This window comes from Lissotriton helveticus, chromosome 3_1 (genome assembly GCF_964261635.1).
Source record: "Lissotriton helveticus chromosome 3_1, aLisHel1.1, whole genome shotgun sequence".
Lineage (NCBI taxonomy): Eukaryota > Metazoa > Chordata > Amphibia > Caudata > Salamandridae > Lissotriton > Lissotriton helveticus.
Genome location: NC_136061.1, coordinates 2,049,625,996 through 2,049,640,109, shown reverse-complemented (window position 1 = coordinate 2,049,640,109; position 14,114 = coordinate 2,049,625,996). Strand labels below are relative to the sequence as shown.

Here is a 14,114-nt window from a genome sequence, read left to right as displayed (position 1 = left end):
TCAAGTGAAGAAACAAGTTTTAATTTTCTTCTTGTCATCGGCTCGACCTAGAACCATCACCTTTCTTTAACATAACACGGAAATCACATCAGAGGGAAGCTGCAAACGGTTTTAGATCTTTAAAAGGGTATAGTCACTTGCTTTCTGTATTATTTATCGCATGGCATTTGAGTGTAACCCTAATTAAACTTGGAGATGGTAGTTCTGCCAGAACCACCTGGGTTCTCCTGTCTCTGAAGCTGGGCATCAAGGACCGAGACAGATGCTCAAACCTGATGGCGGTATTTGTCTTACAGGAGCACCGGTTTGTCACCTCTGCATAAACCCCGCAAACTAATTAAATGACAGATCAAAATGAACAGGGATGAGGAAGGAAGAATAACCCTCATGCTCCAAGAAAAGCACTGCAACCCTGGGTATAATATTAAAATGCTCATTATCATCCTTCTCGGGCATGCTTGTTATCTGGATATTAATTATTCTTAAAGGTCAACTGAATTCATTAAAATATCCTTCAGTTCCACCATGTAATCAGAAAATTAATTGGAAGGTGTTTAGCAGCTGAAAGAGGACGTGTTGTGCTCAGGAAGCTATAATTCATTGTGCCTAACGTCTAGCAATTGTGGGCACTCTATATCCACCTTTCCATAATGTTGGTTTCCTGATGAAATGCAGATATGCATTTATAGTTCCCCTTCTGTCTCTAGAATTAGTGTGACAGACTTGAGCGGATATGAAAAGTAAAACCCATGCCTGTTCCTTGCTTGTTGTCCTAACATTATCTGCATGCCGTTTCCAACATTTATGTAAAGACTAAAACTCAATGCCATTATTTCTGCTTCTGAGTATTCTGGAATTACTTTCATTGTCAAATATTGATTTTTTGCTTTGATTTAACTTTTGATCACGTACAAAAAAATGAACTATGGATCTGCTGGATAACATTTTCTTTGAAAGAGGTATGCAACAATAGAGCCGGCCACTTGATGTAATACAGTCTCCACTGTTAGTAAGAGACTGAAGACAGTCAACACACATGATTTCCCGGGAAAGACTCGTGAAACACTCTTGCTGGTTGAGAAGACCTTGAAAGGCTGGTCAAATGTATCTTGCAGCACTGGATGGGACATCATTCCTTAGGTATGCAACTGTATAGCACTCGGGGTGACACTATACAATTTAAGCAGCAGCACACTTATATTGAATAGTACTTGCATCGTAATGGCTGAGATGAGAAAAAGTACATTTAGATTTTCTACAGTACAATTTTTTTCAGATTTTTAAGGTGCGTAGCTCGAATTTGACACTTTTAGTGTAAAGATTGGAACATTTTATCAGGTTTTGCATTGCCAATCAAAAATAGATGTTTGTTCTCCACAAATTCTTATTTGAAAATGGCTTGTCCATCACCCTTATAATAGTTTGTGGTGGGGAGAGTCATTAGCCTTCTTGGCTTAACGCCTCTCTCCACCACATTGGAAACGCAAGGCTGCATCCTATTCACAAGGATATGGTGCAACCTTGCATTTCCCCCTGCGATGGCGCTAAGTTTGCACAACTTAGCGCCAACACAGGCACACTTGCATCAGAGTGCAAGGGTGTCTGCAAGCAGGGGGGTTTGTTTATGTATAGGAATGTGTTCCCTGCTTCTCAAAAACAAACCTAAAATGGCAGTTTGTAACTTACATGTGCATTGCTTCATGCAGCACACATGCAAGTTACAAAACGGCATTTGAAAAAAAACGTTTGTTTATGTGCAGGAAGGGACACCTTCCTATACATACACAAACCATGGCATTTTGCTTTTTCCATGTGTGCTGTACAAGGCAGCACACATGGAAAAAGCAAAAACGAAGACAAATGAAGCATTTCTCCTCGTTTCTCCAACTTAAAACCGGGGTTTTCCAGGCCTTAACTTTGGCACTGCTTCATATTTATGCTGCCCTTGTGAATAGGGGAGCAGCGTCAAAATCAATGGGTGTTGTGGTGGAACGCCCACCACAACACCACTGCACACCACTTTCAAACTAAACACAGCGTGAAAGGGGGCCTTATTCACAAGGGAACGTTAAGCCATGTTAAGTGGCATAACGTTGGCTTGTGAATAAGGCAAGGGCCCTATCCCCATCACAACATCACTGAAGGTGACATTGTGGTGGCGATAGGGGCTTGTGAATATGCCCCTATGTGTCTTAAGTCCTTGCCACGTGTATTATCAGTGTTCAATAAGCTAGTTAATATCATTAAATATGTGGAACAGATCAAGAACATTCTTACTTTGACACTGATAGACCATTCAAATACAATGACAACTCTAATCGTTCATAATTGCTAAGATGCTAAGGCTGCTTTTATTGTTGTTCATCTCTTAGTTAGATGACTTGCATTCACCTCCTTCTTAATTGCAGCTGCTATGTTGATCGGTCGGAAGAATTTGATTTCTTTTGCTTTCAGGTGATCATTATTGACATATAGCATTACATTTGCTACAAGTTAGCTCAGAAAGAAGGTTATGTCGGTAAGCGGTTCTTAGACGTGGCACCTTTTGGCATGCTTCCCCTGCGTTTTTGCTTTCTGCCCTCCCGGTTTTGACTCTGTTTTTGCTGGTGTAGTGTTTCTGCGCACTTTTCGCACTGCTGATCAGTGGTAAAGTGCAAGTGCTTCTGCGGTAAAGTATGTTATGGATTGGTGTATCCATCATTGGCTGTTTGGTTTTCTTGTCAGCCCCTAGTGAAGTGCACTGAGTGTGCCAGGGCCTGGGAATCAAATGCCATGTGTGGGCCTGCAGTACGAATTGTGCCACCCACCTGAGTGGCCCAGAAAAGGTACCTCTGCTATTGCTGAGTCTGGGTGCAGTTTGTAACTGTCATGTCGACTTGGCCCGTGCACACACTGGCCAGTCCCTAACCTTCCCTTTTCTTACAAGTCAGGTACCCGTAAGGTAGAACCAAAGTACCCCTGTGGGCAGGGTGCAGTGTATGTGAAAGGTAGGACATGCCATAGTGTGTGTGACATGTCCTGCTAGAGAATTACTGCTCATTTTTCAGTATAGCATGGCTACCTGTTCCCCGTAGGACAGAATTGGAAGTTTGTTTATAACATCTTATAAACATACCTGGCCCTGGGAACTCGGTGGGAAAATACAATTTAGTATGCCTGAACTCAGAATCTAACAATATATCTTTCAATAAAGGTGATTTTTACATTCTGTGTTTGAAAATACCACTTTTAGGAAGTAGGTATTTTCTTGCTTAGTTATCCTGTGTGCCTCTAATGGAATGTGGATTGCCTGTCTGGGTTTTGGACGACAGATGGCTAGGAAGCAAAGGTGACTCCCGATAGTCAAGGTAGGTCAGGAAAGGGCTGAATAGACCTGGCTTCGATGGGGGAAGAGGGAGGAGATCTCCTTGCACCTCAAAGGGCATGGTCTGCATTAGACAATGCCGTCTCCACCCCCTCCCGGGAAATCACACCAGAGAAGGGAGAACCGGTTCTGGCTGGACACAGACACCCTCTGCCTAGAGGGTCAAAGGATTTTTGGATACATAAGAAAGTAACATGCTAGATCTGTTCAAAAGTTTCAGTAATTTAAATGTGAGTTCAACCCCTGGCAGGTATGGCACAGAGCAAACATGTGTACATAATTAAGAGGTACCAAAACAGATACAATTTCAAAAACAACACAAAAACCTGCCTCAATTTATAAAAATTTAGTAAAATGTATTAAGCAACTTACACCAAATCATCAACAATCTAATAAAGTGAACTGGAGATATGAATGTTTAAAAATGTAAGTATAACAGTCTATGGTCAGGGCACACCAGGACGCAGGTGTAATTTCAGGCCGACCACAGTGGAGCTCAGGTTGTATACGATAAATGGATTGGTCCAGGTGAAAGTCTTAGAAGTTAAAAAGTCAAAAAGGTATGTAGGTATTACTGCAGAAAGGGACTTTGTCCCTTTCTGGAAGAAAAACATAGACATTTTGTCTAAGACCCGACAAAGAATTAAACTTTTTGGGGATGTGCAGGTATCATTGAACAGGACCAAGGTGAAATCCAATTCCGTGTTGTGGAACAGCCTGTCACATTCTTTTTTCAGTGGGATCTGCTGAAGCTCTGGAGGAAATGTTTTGAAAAGTTTCCACACTTTTGTCTGATGCTCAAACAAAAACAGGAGTAAACTTTTAAGTTCTCTAGCATCTCGGAAGTGGTGCTTAGAGGAGTCACCAGGCAGAAACCAAAATCAGGGATCAGTCTAGGTCCAGTTGCTACTGGTCATCTGGGCACTTCAGAGAAAAGGACTCTTTGAATTTGTGGTGTTCCTGTCCCTGTAGCAACACTGGTGATGTTCCTGTAGCGATACTGGCAGTTAGCCAACTGAACGTTGGAGTCCACTTTTTCCTGGGTATTGAATGGAGAAGGTCCAGCCCTTCAGATGCTCTCACAGACCTCAAACAGTGGGTGCAGTTTTTTCGGTTCTTCCAAATGTCCAAAGAGTGTACTAAGGAGGGTACCTTGGGATAGGGTAGTTCCTGGCTCCTCCCTAATCGATGGGGTGAAAGGTCCAGAGGAACCTTACCATCTTTTTGAAATAGTTTTTATTCGACTTACTGCAAGTATGTAATTCCAAGATGGCTAAAGTTGCCAGCCATGCTAAACGTGGACTTAGAGAGCTGGAGGTGTGTGCGGGATAATACTATATAAATCACCAGTGTCCTTCAACATGTAACACTAAAACCCAGCTTGGAGCAGGCCCCCGGACCCACAACTTACAAAACAGGAAAGAGAAGTCTGGTATGAAAAAAGCAGGATCCCTGAGCAATCAGACAGAGCATACACAATAATTATTATCTGGATATGTTTGATCCCTTTCAAAAGCACAAACGTTTTACATGTGCCTCAGATAGACCTGATAGGCAACATTTGCCACAGTTCTGTCAACAGGATGGCAGCAACCCCAACCTGACTATTTTATGTAGCTCACATGAGTCCTCCCTACCCATTCAAGTCACCTTATCAATCAAAGTGGTCTATTGTGTGGTTCCATGGAGGAAGTTCACACCTTGTTAAGGTGGTCACACACTTGATTGACAGCTGCCGGAAAGCTAATGTAAATGATACTACAGGAGCTTCAGGCAGGGGAAAGTAACTACAAGTTTTTTTCCTAAATATTTAATCAAAATGTAACTTCACCACTAAATTGGGCTTTTAATATATAATACAAAGAGTGGTTAAATTATTTTTCTAGCTGGTCACAAACAGGAGATAGCAGAATTCATATATTGATCTGTTTTCTTATAGGAAAGCTAGACCACTCCACAGTAAAATCTACTTTGGGACTTTGCTCTTATTAAAATTCTACCTGTGCCATTTTTTAAATACAATGCATCCTACCTTGTGGGCTACAAGTCCTGCATAGAGTTGCCTTAATATTATTTGAAAGGAAGATTTTCTCCTGTCGAAAGAGTTATTTTTACAGTTTGGGCTGCAGGTTTAAACTGCAGCAGTTAGGCCTCACTGGAAAGTCATGAAGACATGTTTTCCTTATCTACTAAAGGATGACACAATAAGTGCTGCAGTCCATAGATGACTTTTAACTTCCTTTGTTATTGATGTAGATCCTCAGTCAAAATGCTATACTTACACTTTTGTGTAATTATATAATTGTTTGTGATATTCACAAAGGTGTTTTACTAGTAGTATCTTTACATCTGCGTAGTCTCCACACAGCCACAAAGATACTACCTATAAAATATCTTGGTGGATTGTACACAATCATAATCTTACACAAACATGTCATTTTACATTTGTGAATCAGGCCTGTAGTTTTTACACCTTATACTATGGCCTTATAAGAGAGTTAAGTAAGCCATTGAGGGATTAGCCAATTTCTACATGACTGCAGTGCCCCAGTGTGCAGAATCTAAAAACCAGCAGTAAATGGGGGAACCTCACAGAAAATGGGAACCACACCATATTTAGATTATTCCTATCCAGGGGTTCTGTAATGGTCACCTTACTGTAGCTGTAAGCTTTAGAAAGGTTTTTAGACCTGGCACCATTGGCGTGGGTCTCCCCTGCATTTTTTTGCCTTTGCCTCCTGTGTTTTGCTGTGTGTTGGACTCCGTTTTGCTAGTCTAGATGTTTTGGGCACTTTGCCTCTGCTGTTCAGTGCCAAAGTGCAAGAGCCCCCTTTGTAAATTGTTGTTATTGGTGTTTCCAGGATTGCCTGATTTATTTACTAGTCAGTCCCTAGTTCAGTGCACTGCAGAGCCTGTGTGTTGACCTGGCAAGTGCACCCACTTGCCAGGCCCTAACCTTCCCTTTTCTTACATGTTAGTCACCCCTAAGGTAGGCCCAAGGTACCCCTGTGGAAAGGGTGCAGTGTATGTGAAAGGTAGGACAGATCTTGGTGTGTGTGGCATGTCCTGATCGTGTTTGTGTCAGTTTCATTTTTCACTATTGCAAGGCTATCTGTTACCACATGATAGAATGGGGAGTTTGCTTATAACATCTAATAAACATAACTACCCCTGGGAAAAAGGTAGGAAAATAAAGTTTAGGATTCCTTAACTCAGGATGTTAAAATGCATCTTTTAGTGGGGGTAATTTTTATATTCTGTGTTTGAAAATACCACTTTTAGAAAATAGGTATTTTCTTTGTTAACCATCCAGTGTGCCTCTGCTAGGTTTGTGTATTTATTGCATGCCTGGCTTTGGATGACAGGAGCTGGGGAGGAGCAGTGGCTCCAGAGAGCCTGACGAGTCAGGCCTGGTCTGAATAGACCTGGGCTGAATTTAGAGTAGGGGGAGGAGATTTTCTTTCACTTGAATGGGTCTGGTCTGCCTTCCACAATGATGTCTCCACCTCCTGCCAGGAAGCTGCACCAGTGAGGACAGAACTAGTTTTGGCTGGGTACAGACACTCTCTGTCTTCAGAGAACAAAGGATTATTGTGTTTTAAAAGAGGGGCCAAGACCCCAGACCCCAGACTTTTAGATCATTTCTGGGAATCAAGAGGAATCTTTGCCAAGGAGAAGAGCCGGAAAAGATAAGGAGGAATACTGCCCCTGTGCCGTTTGCTGTCTGGGGTTGGCCTGCAGTGGCTACTTTCTGCGAAGGAAAGGAGAAAAAGACTTTGCTGTTTGCTGTGTCCCCTGCTTGAAGAAGATCTCCAAATGCTTGAAACTGAGCTTGCCTCCTGTTCTGAAGGTTCAAGGACACAAAGACTTCACCACCAGCTCCCTTGAACTGCCTTGCTGGGAGTTCTGACCTGCAAAGAGGTGCCTGTTGTTGTTTTGCACATCTAGAGACAGTTTTCCGCAGAGAGCTGGAAAATCAACGCAAGTTTGAAGAAGAGAGACACATACGCATCGTTGTATCGCCTGCCGCCTCATGCAGCATCGAGTGCACCGATATCCGAAGTCCAAGATCATCACACTGAGTTCGACGCAAGGCCTCTTGTGTGGCTGCAAGAGTTCATGCACTGTTCCGGATCGACGCATCTTATCGAGGTGTCAAGTTTATCGCATCCTTAGGGGACGCATTAAGAAACCAACGCATCACCTCCTCTCCGGAAAGAAACCAATGCATCACCTCTCCTGCACTGCAGTAAGGAACTGACGCATCACCTCCCCTGGAGCAAGAAACTGACGCATCACCTTCCCTGAGTGTTAGGAACATATGCATCACCTTCCCTGCAGCCTATTTGTTTGTTTATGTGACGCATCCCAGGTACTTTGTGAGAAAAGTGTTGTATCTGCAATTTGCTTTGAACTGAATGATTTCTACCATTAGAAAGTCATATTTTATTACTCTATTGTAGATTTTTGTTGTTTGATCTTGTTTTGGTTTAGATACAGATTACGTATTTTTCTAAACCAGTGAGGTGTCCATTTGTAGTGTTTTCACTGTATTACCGTATGTGTTTACAAATGCCTTACACGCTGCCTCTGAGATAAGCCTGTCTGTTCGTGCCAAGCTACCAAGGGGGTGAGCAGGGGTTATTTTAGAAGTGTATCCCCCCTTAAGCTGACTAGAAACAAGGGTCCCTATTTGGACAAAGGTACCTACCTCTACCCTCTCAAGACCACCACTTCTAACAAAGGTTCCCATAATCTGCTGAACTTGATGTAGTATTAAATACTGACATGGGTCATTTGCAGTAAATATTGCAGACACATTAGGGGGGGTCTATGGATCCACCCTGTGGCAATACACTGACACAGCATGGGGGAGAGCTCAGTCAAGATGTATAGGTCATAAGTTTCAGGCGGCTACACAGACTTTGGCTGCACACAACTACTGGAGTTGATGGATATCTTATCAATGGCTTAGTCTCGTAGACTGCGGATTGTAGGGTGACTCAATATCATGGTTGTTGCTGCTGTGAACAAACAGATGATCTCTGTTTCTTGCAACACAATTTCTTGGAATGTGCCTATTTCCAGAATATGAACATCTCTGTCAGTAAGAAGGGGTCTCTTTTTGGGTCCCTGATCAAGAATATGGTTTTGGAGATGTCCAAAGGCAGTTGAGGTGCAAGAGAATTGAATTTCCATATGGTGCATATGTAAGTAGTTCAGGGAGAATCTCCTGACTGAAATCTATTCAATGCACTAACTTATCCTCAGAGGCATCATCGTGACTCCTGCTTGTTAGCAAGTCCACATCCCTATGGCTGTTGGACATGAAAGCATATCACACATCCTTTGTAAATCTCCAAGAACTGTCATTAATTTACACGCATCTTAGTTTGTTAATGGAAACTGTTTTAATCTAGAAATATTTAATCAACTGTGGATTCCGATGGTTTTAATCGGGCTTCGTAAAGCAGAATTTCATTTTAATCAAGTATTTGCAAACTATGATTTATAGGCATATTATTTCATTGCTTGGAGTTTAGGGTAAATTTAGAACATTCATTAAGAGAAGAGGAGTAATGTGTTTCCTTAATGAGCATGTTCTCTTGCTGAATACCTAGTTGGATGAATTGTGATTGGAGAGAAGACAGAAATGTTTAGGAGGCATTTCTTATTGCATCTATGCAGTGCACATTGAAATGTGTGAACGATGCTCACTCACTCTATGATGAATAATACAAATTTTAAAAAGTTTTGTTGCATCCAAGTACAGCACAATAGGGTAAAGTTAGAAACGGGGTCAATAAACAAATTTAAAAAGTGAATATTTATATCTTAAATAATGGGCTTTTTGGTTTAGTATGGACTAGAGAAAGCTGAGAATAAATCAAGAGATCAGCCAGGGAATTAACATATCTCCACTTTGAAATAAAAGCTCTGACGGCACCAAGCAGGCAAGGCAAGTGAGCCCACCCTTATCTCTTCCGTCTATCCTTTGGTTTTTTTCCCTCTTCCATACCCCTCTGATATCCACTATTTCGCAATTACATTCTGAAATACATTGATTTCTATCTATAATTCAATCTTTCCTCATGTTATCCACCCATCTACTCCGCCATCCTTCCATCCACTCTGCTATCCACCCACCTATCCAGCCATCCACTCTGCCATCCATCCATCAATCCACTTTCCCATCCATCCATCCAGTCAACCTCTGTGCCTTCCACTCTGTCATACACTTTGTCATCGATCCAACCATCCTTTCATCAGTCCACTTTGCTGTCCATTCACGCAACCATCCAATCTGCCATCCATTCATGCTTCCTTTTACCCACTCATCCATCCATCCTTACCTTTACTCTACCATACTTTCACTTGTCCATTCACGTATCCATGCATCCCTTTACTCTGCCATCCTTTCACCTGTTCATCCAGCTTATCATTCACTCATCCTTTCACCCACTATTTCATCCAGCAATTCATTTATGCACTCACACATCCATCTATCCTTCCCTCCTACTTCCCATCTGTCTATTGAATGAATGCAGTTTTTACTTGTGTCAACAAATTGAAATTGATACAATTAAATGCAATAAATTAGTGAAAAATCAAATCAGAAAAGGAGTGGGATTAATGTTCTCGGTTAGAGATGGGCTGAGCGGCTAGGCAGGCTGCTCCTGGTGGGGCTGGTACCACACTAGGCTGGCTGGAGTCAAGACAGATGTAACCTGAACTGGCGACTTAATAAAGAGGACCTAAATATACATCCTGACACCTGGTGTCTTTCCACTTAGGGCACAACAAAGCGGCAATTGTATTTTGGGAAGTGGAACAGCCTCCTCAAGGCATTGCACTAAGAATTATCTAGTATCGAAGAAAATGCCCTTGGATAAGCTGGTTGGCCATAGGAAAGTTTGGGAAGCAACTTTCCCTGCGTAACTGATGATGGCCTCTGCTAAAGGAGGCTATAGCTAATGTTATAATCTGCATAAGGCAAATTTGACTGCTTGGGAAATTCCTGCTGATGTGTTTAAGAAGTATGCTCAATTTGCCTGTGTTCTTAAACCAAATACCAAGATAATTATACTTGGATGCTTAGGAGATCAATTGATTGCCCTGCCCTCATCATAGATTTCTCTTGTTCTTATAGCTACCAAAATTCATCACCTTTGTTTAATATATATTAGCCACAAATTTGCTCACAATATTGTAAGTATGGAGCTTGTTATTGGTGCACTGAGGTACCACTCTTGTGTGATTCACTATAAGCAAGTCATCAGCATATTGGATCATAGGAAGCCTAACGGGGCTGATCTTTGGTGGAATTGTGTTTGCCTTTGCAAGTGGGAGGCCTATGTGTGTAATCTAAAGGTTACATTACATATGGGATAGAACACACCCTTGCTGAGTCCCCGGAGGTTGAGATTTGTTTGGTTAACTGTGCCGGTCTTAGCACGGACCTTTGTGTCTGAGTACAGTGAGAAGATTGCTCTAAGTAGGATGGCGGCTATACACCATTCTGCCCTCTTTGCCAAAGGTTTGTTGCAATAAACACTGTCAGGAGTGGCAGAATAGTCCAAAGAGTACACTAATAGAGGATGCTGAGACAGAATGGAAGCGCTGTAGGCCTAATATGACAGGGCAACAATATCATCAATGGTGGAGGAATGCTGTCTGTATCCAGCTTGATGAAATTGTTTAATACTTGCTTTGGCCTCCCAATCCTCAAGCTCGTGAAGCAAGATTTTTACGAAGCTTTTAGTCTCTATGCCCAATAGTGCTATTGGGCAATAGTTTCTTGGAATGTTATTACTCCTCTTTTTATGACTTGTATGGAGAATGGATCCTTTTCAGGATTGCAGAACCTCGGTCTATTGTAAACAGTCCCCATAGAAGAGGGTAAGCAGGGCAGCCTAGAATTCTATATCTGACTTGAAAAGTGTACTCGGTAGACTATTGCGACCCAGAGCCTTGTTGATTTTCATGCCCTTGATTGCTTTGTAAACTGAATCTCTATTGAATACCATTGATCCATTTTTCTCATCTTAAGTCCCTGGGTCTAGTTCCTGCTACATGTGGGCATCCCTGTGGCAGACAGAAGAATCAAGATCTGGATATATTTTCTTTACATGTTCTACAGATTTTATTGCTTATACGCCGTTACCCCTGACTGCAGATTTATTGTTTAGTGTCTTGATGTAAAGTCAGAACTTATGTTGATGATTGTGGGACAGAAGGGAATATAAATGTATCCATTCTTATTCTACATATTTTACCTTTGACTTTCACAGCAGGGTGCAATATGCTTTACTTATATTCCTCAGCAGCCGGCACCAAGGTCCACGCAAACGTAAGTGGCCACTAGGCTGGGTGAGATCTTAGGCCCGGGAGAGCTCTCTTCCCACTAGGTGCTGTGCTTTCCTCCCTTTAAATTCAACAATACTTGGATTTAGCAGGCCTGAGTGATGGCTTAACAGGTCCTCACCATGTGCTCGTGCCCCTCCTTGCAGTGGCCCTCGAGTTTTAAGGGCGGTGTGGTGATGCTGCCTCTAAAGTCATCATCCTAGGATCATCCTAAGATCTTGCCTGGTGGGGGCCTACCATACTAAATCCGGCTTTCTGCACTATTCCCTGTAGGACATTCAAGGGCTTGGACACTAAAAAAAAGTACCTAGAAAAAAAGAGGTGCCAGTACACCAGCAATGGGGAGATAAAAACAGCCACTTCACAAAAGAGAATGAGCAGAGCCAGTGGTGGATGTGTCACCGCTGGTTCTGCTTTTTGATCCCTCTGTTCCCTCCTCTTGGGGGATGGTGGGCAGGTATGAGGGATATTTCAATGGCCCCTTGCCTTGGATGACCCGCTATGCAAAGGTGTCGGTTAGGAATTACTTTCAGAAGGCAGCCACTGAGCACCCAGAATCAACATCAGAAGGTGAAACCAGGGACCCGGGATTAAATGGCACAGGGCCTCTCCCAGCCCAGCAATCAATCTCCATAGCATCACTCAAAGCGTAACATTTGAGGCATTAACCGTGGCTGGTATCAATATTCAAAGGTCGCAATCATGTCTGAGGGCCCCTGGAGGAAATATCAGACCATCCACAAAGATTGCCCGAACCTTATGCTCTAAGGCATTGCACCCACAGGGAATATGGGGAGCGTGAAAGCAGTAATACAATGCCTCCAAATATGCCAATTATTAGCGGAGGCAGAGAAACAACCACTGAAACAAAGACAAACAAGATCACTGTAGCATCTCAAGTTCACTGAATACAAGAACAAGGTAGCTCATCCACCATAACACCGAAAGCTAATGACAAACAATCAACAAAAATAATCCAACTTACATTCCAACTACAGCCAGCAGGGAGAGCATAACTGATCAGGAACTGGACAATATCTCAGACCCCTTCTTAACCACTATAGAGGCCCAAAAAGCAACACTCTTAGTCTAATTCCGATCATGGGATGGAAGTCGGTTGACAAAATATCCGACCCAGACCTGGGCATAACATCCACATCCAAAACATTCACACTGGTAGCCTCCCAGGATACAATTGCCAGGGCCCTAGGCAATCAAGCAAGATGGAATTACAGATTGACCTGATACAGTCACTAGCAACACACCTGGCAGAACTAGGGAACAAACTAAATAGACTTCAGTCCAGACTAAGTTCATGAGAGAAGGACAAACCATTCGTATGTTCCTTTATCATCAATAAGTTAAGCAGCCTACCCGAGTTTTTGGGAGCACTGGTGGGCGCTGAAAAACCCAACAACGTGAGCCAATGATTCAGGAAATAAGCACCGTTTTTGGTGAGCTGTTTAGCTCACGGATTGCAGGGAACGGCATACTAGATGGAATTTCAATTCTTGTTTTGGGTGACGTGACCAAGCGACCAGATGTCCAGGCCCACTCGAACTGCAGTGGGATAGGCTCTGCAAAGCAACATCAGGTGGACCCCGAGAGAAAAAGATCTCTGACTGCAAAAGATCCTCCAGACACAAGAGACAAAGAGGCAGGCCCGAGACTTTTATAACATATGACCACCCCCGACATCCATCTTACCAAAGAGGGTGATAAAGAAACAATCCAAGAAGTAACACCTACTAAAGAGAGCATCATTATAATAATAATCCACATTTGTATAGCGCACAATCACCCGTTAGGGTCTCTAGGCGCTGGGGGCCGTCGGGAAGATAAAGCAAGCTATTGCCCAGAGTCGCATGGTGCTGGGCTAACCTGCCGCTGGAGCCGGGGATCGAACTCTGATCCCCCAGATTCCAGCGTCAGTCGCCCTGGCCGCGGCGCCACACCTCTCCCACTTTTGATGCATAAGCCTCATATAGCCACTAACCTCTTCCCAATATTTGGGCAATGGAGTAAGCCCAGGCATCAGCTGTCAAAATTCAATGACAAAACTGATAAAGTAGGGCCCATGGTGCCCCTGAATCTCAAAGATGGTGAGGAGACAAGCACAAGTAGGTTAGCTCCGGCACTGAATGGTGGGATGGGCCCTAATGGTGTAACTTCACATATTGATTAGGCATAGGAAACAGCAACTGGGCCACCAGGACTGCCTTCCATCCAGGGAGCACGAAAGTACCGTCCGGGCCTCAGCAAGGAAAAAGGAGCATGCCTAGGGACAAAATTACTCAAGTGGGAACAGATGTGTTCTTATTTACCTCTAGTTTACAACCAAGGATGAATATCATGAGGTCCTTCGAATGGATGTGGATTCATTCGA

General features: G+C 43.0%; 1 protein-coding gene across 4 annotated transcripts in view; it reads left to right on the top strand.

Annotated features, from left to right (window-relative positions):
• The window catches only part of NTRK3 (neurotrophic receptor tyrosine kinase 3), a 1,749,208-nt gene that overhangs the window by 579,994 nt on the left and 1,155,100 nt on the right, over window positions 1–14,114 (top strand). The window lies entirely within an intron of this gene.